This window comes from Ctenocephalides felis, unplaced genomic scaffold (assembly GCF_003426905.1).
Source record: "Ctenocephalides felis isolate EL2017-DRISC unplaced genomic scaffold, ASM342690v1 CF-g0.4_SCAFFOLD_01886, whole genome shotgun sequence".
In the NCBI taxonomy this organism is placed as follows: domain Eukaryota; kingdom Metazoa; phylum Arthropoda; class Insecta; order Siphonaptera; family Pulicidae; genus Ctenocephalides; species Ctenocephalides felis.
In genome coordinates this window covers 26,788,364-26,798,560 of record NW_020538040.1, presented here as the reverse complement: position 1 = coordinate 26,798,560, position 10,197 = coordinate 26,788,364, and the positions used below count along the sequence as shown (strand labels likewise).

General features: G+C 29.2%; 1 pseudogene; it reads right to left on the bottom strand.

Annotated features, from left to right (window-relative positions):
• Window positions 1–319: 319 nt before the first annotated feature.
• On the bottom strand, window positions 320–3,265 carry LOC113376666 (annotated as a pseudogene).
• Between the last annotated feature and the right edge of the window lie 6,932 nt (window positions 3,266–10,197).

Sequence of the window (10,197 nt, the reverse complement as noted above, 5' to 3'; positions counted from 1 at the left end):
TATATATATATACACCATAAATCTGATAATAAAAAAGTATTTTTTTATATTCCTTATAAAACTGGTGAAATTTTTTTTAATAATATTTTGTAAGACGGTACGCAACTAATGCAATATAAATTTGTTTTCAAGTCAACAATTTAACACCAAAAAACAATAATAGATCAAAATGGTCCTTTCAAATAGCTGATATAATGTATAATTTTGAGATTAGGTTATATAAAAGTTGAATGTTTTTTGATTCTTTAATAAAAATATCCATCACTGATATAACTAAATTACGGCAGTAATCATAATTAAATTATGTCTCTAGCAACAGTTATTCTTTCTCAGCAATAGCGGTCAAGTGAACATCTAATTCTGCCTCTGTCAACCCTAAAAATGGAAATAAATTATAATCTACAGTAATCTATAGTAAGTCACCAAAGATTGATAATTTAACATATTTTATATTCATATACCTAATTTAAGATTTTCTTTCGTACCACCGCACCTCAATTTCTGAAGGTTTGAAGTCAACACATAACACTGTTGATAAACATGAAATTGCCAACTGGACAGCTTCATCAAATGTATAATCCTAAATAATTATTAAATTACATTACTATGAAGAAATATTTCAAATTTCACATGTGTTTTATATGATCTACATCTTTCATACAAAAATAACTTTAAGAATTTCATGTGTGGAAAACAATATTACTATCAAAGATATTAACTGATAATAAGGGGCATTGGCCAAAGTAAATGCAATCAAAAAATCAATTACATAGAATTAAAAAAAAACAACATATAATGTAAACAACAAGAGGCATGAGTATCGAATGGAATTGTTATTATCAAAAACAACAACGCAAGATCTTACTAATTTTTTTTAGCAATATTTTAGTAATAATTATGTAAAGGTACTACTTTCAAATTTCAAACAAACCTGTTTCTTCTTCAGTTTTTCTCAAGATATCCATTGGCTTCAGTTTGCTTTACACCCACACTAATGGCTCTAAAACCACAGCAGTAACCAGCAGGATCGTTTTATAGACGCAGGGTCCTTTCAAAGCATCATATCCTATCAATATCATACAACCTGTGAACATTTAAACATATGAAGTTTAATACATAATCTAGCCACTGCGAGTCTTGTGTTTCTATAATACTATTTGGATACTAAGACCTGGAATGGTAATGGAAAATCTCACAAAAACATCCCTAATTTAAGTTGATGGTTAACTCGGCTCATATACCTTCCCAATTATCAATAATACATGCTGATGTAAAGAAATATAAGCCAATGTAAAGCCATATTAAATTAAACAATTGACTAGATTGAAAGGATGATCGAAATTGTTTATATTGACTAAGAACATATGTTGAATCATTCTCTTGTCAACGTGTTGATAACTTTTTCCAATATAACAATAATTACAATATAAACAGAAGTAAAATAAACTGAATGGGCTAAACTTTCTATACTCACTGCAGCCTAAAGGTCTCATTTCTGCATTTTGCGTATATAACTGAGAAATATCAGCCATGCGCTGACACAAACAATCCACTGGAATAGGATATCCATTTTTATATTTCCAATTTGCTGCTTCATATCTAGCCCTTTGAACTTGAGAACGGCTATCCGCTGAAATGAGAAAAATCAAAATTAAAGAATTATTTACAAATTTTTTATTGAAGAAATAGGTGTAAACATGTAAAAACTTTAAGAACCAGAAAACTGAGCAAATATGTAAAAAATGTTTCTTAACCCATTCGAGACGGCGATTTTTTCGAAAGCGGTTTCCAGGAGCGAAAAAAAATTTTTTTGTTAATATTGTTCATTTTTAATAAATAAAGTTATTTACTCTGAAAATCACACAATTTGTAAGCGAATTCGCATAAATAAGATGATTGCACACTATGTGTCCAACTCGCTCCTCAGAAAATTTTATTGCTAGCAGATTGAATTTTTATTGAATGTGTGCAATGTAAAGTAAAATTAAAACACATCATTAAAATTGATGAACATTTATTTAAAAAAAATTAGATAATATAAAATCGTTATGTTGCTTTCAATAATGAAGAACAGAATATAATGCAAAGAAATTTTTAAGAAATAGTAAAATGTCAAAAGAAATAAGTTGAATTATGAAGAAAATAATATAAACAAGAAATAAATTTTAGAAAAATGTCTAAAGGTGATAAAGTAACTCAGTAATAAAAATAAAATACAATTTGTAAATACATTTTTAGGAAACATTAAACACTAATCCTAAAATAATTATACATTAGTTCCAAACATTAATTATACATTAAAACCAACACCAAATATAGTTTTCTATACTGATAATATTAATTCAAAAAAAATCTCATCTCGACGACTATTTTACTCAGAATAACTGATAATTGCTCATTATCATTATTGCACACGCGGTGAGCAATCGGTCTCGAATGGGTAAAGAAAGAAGATGATGAGAGAAGTACTCAAAGTTGTGTTAATTTCTCTTTTCATAGATATCATTTAATATAAGTTATGCTGAAAGTCTCATACCAATATATAAAATACTTTATTCTAGAATCATTCCCTAAAACAAATATATGGGTTTTTATTGGGAATATATAAATCAGTAAATAGGTTCTTCCTCAAACTTTTTGTATCAAAATATAAAATCTTACTTGAGAAATGTTGCATTTAAGACAGTGTCGAATTTAGCAATAAATCAAAACAATTTTATTGATACAACTAAACGATCTATTATAGACCACAGTTGCACAATATTTACCAATCATACTTATTCATAAATCCCTTACCGATCATTCCAGTCATTACACAGCCAATATTCTCTGTTATTGGGAAGAGATGAGTAACAGTGCTCGGGTCAATAAGTTTGTCAGGAATTTTCTTTTGAGTTGCAACCACCGCGCAGTCTTTTCCTTTCAGTGCAACAGATGTTAAACCTCCTTGGTTTATGGCTTTAAAAGCATATTCTGAAAAATACGACCTCATACAAAAATCAAATGCTTAGTCACGGCTACAATTAAAAATGCAATTCTTTACATACCGACTTGATATAATCGCCCTTCTGGCGAAAATATCGTAATATGCCTGTCAAAACCTGCACTACTACCTCGGGCCATAATTATTTACTATTGTTAATTACTAAATTATTTTAACACTGTAGGAAAACAAGATACAAAATCGCTATGTCACAGAACCAACCTAAAATCAAGCACAAATACGGCACAGTAGGCCACAGATACAAATGATGCGATTGATATGCTTTCCTAGTAGTTGTGCAAATAAACGACTGAGGCCGCCGTTATAACGGACAATAAACATACTAATGGTTCTGAGCTTCGCTTGAACAAATGTTTCTACCATAGATAATCATGGATAAACAAGCATAGATAAACAAGTATAAACAAGTGTAAACAAGTATTTAGAAACAAGTTTCTGCGATTTCTACCCTCGAAAATGATGCGCAAATGCGATCAATTAAAAAATGATGGAAAATTGTTAACAAAGCAATGTTTTTAATGTTAAAAGTTATAAAGAAAGAATATGAGTTGACTAAAAATCTTTTTATAAACTTATTATCATAGATAAACAAGTATAATAGATCGCTATGTCTGGCGGTTTGACGTTACCTCGATTAAAATACAAATTTTTAAAAATAGATGGCAGCACATGTATTATATTTAAATTACCCCTGGTTTTACTTCTTAATTTGTACGTATCGTATACAGCCTCAAAAACCTGAATAATTTTTAATATTGGAAATAAGAACAAATCATACGAAATACAAAATATATATTTTCAAAGATATTACATATGTTTAAAGAACAATTGAAATTATGTTTATATTAACAATTATAATTACAGTTATGGAATGTTTGAAAATATAATAATTATTATACATAATTATAAAAGTATTATAATTTCACAATTATGCTTAAATAATATTTCAAAAACTAAATATCTAAGTGAAGAAAATCACAGAAGTATTTAACTAAACTAAGCACAAATAACTGACTAATATTAATTACTTAATGACTAATATTAATATATTAAAATCTTAAAAACTAAGAAGAAAACTACAAGCACAGGAGCACGCAATGAAATTACAAATTTAGAAGGAATGACAAATAATACAAAATTTAAAGGGTTAAGAAAAAAACAAATAATTTGTTAAAAAGTACAAATACTTCACAAACAAAAAAGTCCTAAAAACATAAAATATATATATTGATAACAAAATTGAGAGAAATTCAAATTCCTAGGATTAAAACTCATTTACGAGACATTGTTCTTTATTAATTCTGCATGTAATAGTTATTTCGCTATCTAATGAATTAATAGTAAAGTTGCATTTAACAAAACCTTTGAATAGTTTCTGTACGAGTGTTTTATAACATTACATTTAGCCATGTTTCATCATGAAAACATTATCATTGAAATTGCCATAAAAGATCAACAAAGTGTTTACAATGAACAGAATAATGTTTTATGCACATACAATTGTTTATGAATCAAAAGATAAAAGCAATATTTTTGATTCCCAAGGTCGGAAACAAATATATCTTGAATTTAAACATTATATTGGGATGTTACACAAGTTTTATTTGAGTCAAGTATTTGATCTCAATATTAAAACGATGAAGAATATTAAAACACTAATCTTCAATCAAAATACATTAAAATATTATGTATGGTATAGACTCTCTTTATAAGTGTTTACATTTGCTAATGTAATATATAATCTTATTAAATATAACAATGAACTTACGTTGATGAACATTTAAACCATACTAGCTGAATAACTGTTTTGCAACTTCAACAATATGAGATTCAATCCAATCATATAACAATTCCGAAGATAATGGTATTTCATCAAACATCAAAACACAGTATCTGCTACTAATACTTTTTAAAAGAAATAGCTGAACCTAATGTTTTAAATAGACACTCATAAATACCGCTATACACTTGTATCTCTGAATGCAACTTTCTCAATGTTTGAGGACATGGCAAAATAAATATTTGTCTCCAAAAATAGTAGACCTTTGGAGACTTTTTGTACGACTTATTCCTTAAATTATTGCATTGTTTATGAATCCTTCTTGTCATTACATATTGCATTCCTTGGTTGTCAAAAGTACTCCTGCGCTTTGTTCGTGCATTTTGCAGCAATTTGCAGGTACCCCCAAGACACCTATTCAATATAATAACATGTTGACATATCTTGATTATATATAATTATTGCTGCAATTATTATTAAAAAATACCTTTGCGGAAACTTGTATTGGAATAGCTAAATATTTTAACCCGCACTTGACACTTTTTTGGGTACTATAAAAACACTTTGCCATATTAAATTTCACAAATGTTCACTTAAACAAAATTAATTAATTAGAAACAACACGAGTTCAAAAAGTTAGGTTATTCGTACAGCCATACAGCGATCAAATACTTGACAGTAGTGATGGGCGTTGAATCAACGAACGGTTTTTTTCAACCGTTTCTCCTTCGTTAACGAATCAACCGTTTCGACGCAACGAAACAACTAGTTGAAAAATCAACTGGTTTGTCAATGAGTTAAAAACATGGCGCCCAGTTACTTTTCAACGAAATGCATATTCGTTCGTTGTCGAATATTACAATTGAAAAGCAATAGAGTACTCTAGGGGTTCTTTCTTAAACTTATAATTATTAGGTTCGAATGTATGATATCAACAACCAACTCTTTATCTAGGAATATAACTCTTATACAGTGTTGTCATGTCTAAAGTTTTAACTGTAGATCTACAGTTTTTTGGTAATGATCTCAGTTTTGCAGTTTTGGCCTCGAAATCTACAGTAAAGAAATTGAAAATAAATTTTAAAATCATTCTAGTATTTTTTTATGAACTTATCTTTTGTAGGTTGAGATTTATGTTAATAATTCATTTCATATATAAAATTATTTATAGTAATAAATATTTATTTATTTAACTATCAGCTAGCTTTATATTGATTCGAAATTACCTTCAATAATTAAAACATGACATGATAAATATTACTTATATTGAAATTAATAAAATTAATAAAATAAACAATCTATCGATAAACATTTTGGAATGGTGTTTAGGATAACTATAATAAAACTGTTTGTTTGAAATATCAATTGAATATTTCCTAAACATATTTTTTTTAAAGAAAGCCTTCAATGCTAAATTATGCAGATCGCCGGGATTACTTGAAAAATCCTATATCTGGCGCCGTTGACAATTATAGTATTATAATCGCTTATTATTGTTAGGTAAAATAAAATAAACTTTTCAGGATGATTGTAATAAAACTGTTTGTTTGAAATATCAATTGAATATATCCTAAACATATTTTTTTTAAAGAAAACCTTCAATGCTAAATTATGCAGATCGCCGGGATTACTTGGAAAATCCTATATCCGGCGCCATTGACAATTACTATAGTATTATAATCGCTTATTGTTAGGTAAAATATAATAAAACTTTTCAGGATGATTGTAATAAAACTGTTTGTTTAAAATATCAATTGAATATATCTTAAACATATTTTTTAAAGAAAACCTTCAATGCTAAATTATGCAGATCGCCGGGATTACTTGGAAAATCCTATACCTGGCGCCATTGACAATTACTAGAATTATAATCGCTTATTGTTAGGTAAAATATAATAAAACTTTTCAGGATGATTGTAATAAAACTGTTTGTTTGAAATATCAATTGAACATATCCTAAAAATATTTTTTTAAAGAAAACCTTCAATGCTAAATTATGCAGATCGCCGGGATTACTTGGAAAATCCTATATCTGGCGCCATTGACAATTACTAGTATTATAATCGCTTATTGTTAGGTAAAATAAAATAAAACTTTTCAGGATGATTGTAATAAAACTGTTTGTTTGAAATATCAATTGAACATATCCTAAAAATATTTTTTTAAAGAAAACCTTCAATGCTAAATTATGCAGATCGCCGGGATTACTTGGAAAATCCTATATCTGGCGCCATTGACAATTACTAGTATTATAATCGATTATTGTTTGGTAAAATATAATAATACTTTTCAGGATGACTATAATAAAACTGTTTGTTTGAAATATTAATTGAATATTTCCTAAACACATTTTTTTAAAGAAAACCTTCAATGCTAAATTATGCAGATCGCCGGGATTACTTGGTCGTCATCTGCATTTATTTCGCACCTCAAACTCATGTGCAAAATACATTATAGTAACATAACATATTTAAATAAAAATTAATTCCCGTAGGGTAAGTTATTGTAATGTGCCGAAAATCGAAATTGAAAATTTTTACATTTCTCGACGTTTTGAAGGTTTCTGAACATTTTGGCATACCTCAGAAAAAATGGATGTGTGTGTGTATGTATGTATGGATACAAATTTCCAGTCACGTTTTCGGGCACACGAATCAACCGATTTGAATCGTTCAAAAAATATTCGATTTCTATTGATAGGGAGATGAGTTGATTAGTTTTTGGCAAAGGCAGGTCCAGCAGTTACGAAGATAAAGAGCAAAGAGTGCAGAAAATAAAAATCGAGTTTTTGAGAAAACGGAGCATCCGATTTGAATTATCTAAAAAACATTCAGTTAATAATGATTGGGAGAAGTGTTTATTAGTTTTTGGTAAAGGCACGCCAAGTCATTTCGAAGATACGGAGCTAAATGTATAAAAATGGCAGTTTTTTGAGAGGACTAAGCGTCCGATTCAAATGATTCAAAGAACTTCCTGCTTATCCTAACAAAATAATTGATTTTGAAAAATTGTATATAGAAAATAATTCAGATTTCAATTTCAATTCTAGCTAGAGTTTTAAAGCTCACTTATATACTTTAAATGAATTGACTACGTGATTCAGTTCATATAATTCTTATAAATATTAGACAATGTTACAGTATTTATAATAATCTATTTGAAAACATTTAATATTCCTCGAACATTTTGTTACGGCGCCATAGCCTGGCACGCGTGCCATGGGTTGCCGATGCCTGGTCTGCAGCATGCTTTGAAATAAGTCCAAGAAATCATCCCCCTCAGATGTATAAATTAATGTAACCCGCCCCTTACGGGCGGGGCTAATATTGTTAATTTTGATTTTTAATAATTTTTATTTAGTATAAGTTCAGAACTCATCCCGATTACTTTTATCTTAATTACGAGCTTGCCAATTTTTTAAAATTGAAAGATACGTTATTCAGTAAAAATTTGAGTTAAAATTTTGTGCTTTTTAAATAAAATTGTTATACCATTATCTATCATTATATCATTAGTATTTAAAATAGTTTTTTAATAATAATTTATTTTAGATTTTATCAAATATATTTTAATTAGTTTTAAATTTAGTAAATAACATAGTTTAATAATTTTATATATTTTATATTATCGATTAGTTTTACAATAAGTTTAAATTTTAAGAAATATTGTTTTTTTTCAAATTCTTTTTTAAAAAAATGGCATCTCGTAGAAATACTAGTGTATTGTGGTACCATTTTGAAAAAATTGATAGTATGAAAGCAAAGTGTAATGTGTGCAACCAGCAGATAAAGTATAGTTCAACAACCGCCAATTTAAAGAGTCATTTAAAAAGAAAGCATATTTCCATATATGCTTCGTTGCAAGAAACTGAGGCAGGAAGTTCACAGCAGACTCGTATTTCACAGTATATGAGTAATTCCGGAGAGGCTATACCAAGTTCTAGTAGTGCTCAACAACAACCTACAAGTGTGCGTCAGAGGGTATTGGAGACTTTTATGACTAAAAAAATTAGCAGCGAACAAAAAAAAATGATTGACCAAGATTTGATGGATATGTTCATTGATAGTTTCCATGCATTTTCATTAGTTGAAGAAAGAGCGTTTAAAAAGTTGATGCGGTGGATACCAGGATATGTTCTTCCATCTAGAAAGACTGTTTCAGGATCCATGCTCGAGGAGCAATACAACAAGGCAGTTGAAAATACAAGAGCAGAAGTTTTAGCTGAAGCACAAACTATTTGCATAACGTTAGATGTTTGGACTTCTAGGGTTACTGAAGCATATGTGGCAGTTACAGGCCATTATATTACAGACAATTATAACTTAAAAACTGTTCTTCTCGGATGCTGTCAATTTGAAGGAGCGCATACATCAGAAAATCTAGCAATAGAAATTCAAACAATCCTTGACAATTGGAAATTGCTTCAGAAGGTAAATTTTGCCATTAGTGATAATGCCAATAACATGAAAAAAGCCATTAAAGACATTTTAAAAATAAAACATTATGGATGTTTTGCGCACACTATTAATTTAATAGTAAATGATGGCCTCAAGTTGATTAAGAGTGAGATCGATATAATAAAGAAAATTGTTGGCCACTTCCGGAGGAGTGTCACTGCATGTGAAAAACTGCAGAAATACCAAATGCAGCAATATGGACACACAAAAAAATTGATTCAAGATGTCGAAACAAGGTGGAACTCCACCTTTTACATGGTGAAACGATTTGTCGAGGTTGAAGAGTCAATAAGGATGACAATGAGTGTTTTAGATGCAAATCTACCATCATTGACTCCTGAAATGTGGAAAATGTTGCCACAACTATGCTTAATTTTAAAACCATTCGAAGATATTACCACCACTGTAAGTGGTGAAAATTACCTGACAGGAAGCCTGGTAATAGTGTTAGTAAGATGTTTGAATGAGTCATGCAACAAATTATTGGCACGAAATGACCTGTTGCCAGTAATTAGAAGAATCACTGAAATTTTTAAATCAGGAATTAATGACAGATTTCCAAATGTCGAGAGGAGCAAGACATTTGGAATCTGTACATTATTAGATCCTAGGTTCAAAATGAAGGGTTTCTCAAACATAGAAGATGCAAAAATTATTAAAGAAGATCTTAAGCAAAAAGTAGCAAAAATCATTGAAGAACGAAGACTTTTAGAGAATGTTGTTCCCATGCCATCAACGTCCATGGAAGATATTGATGAGTATAACCCATGGACTATTTTAAATAACCTAGTAGGAGCATCACTGCATCAATCGACTCCACTATGTGCTGCTATAAAGGAAATTGATATATATCTCGCTGATGATAGCTTGCCTATGAAATCTGCAGAAGGTATATTAAATTGCCCAATGCAATGGTGGAGAAATCACCAGCATGTTTATCCAAATTTGGCGAGATT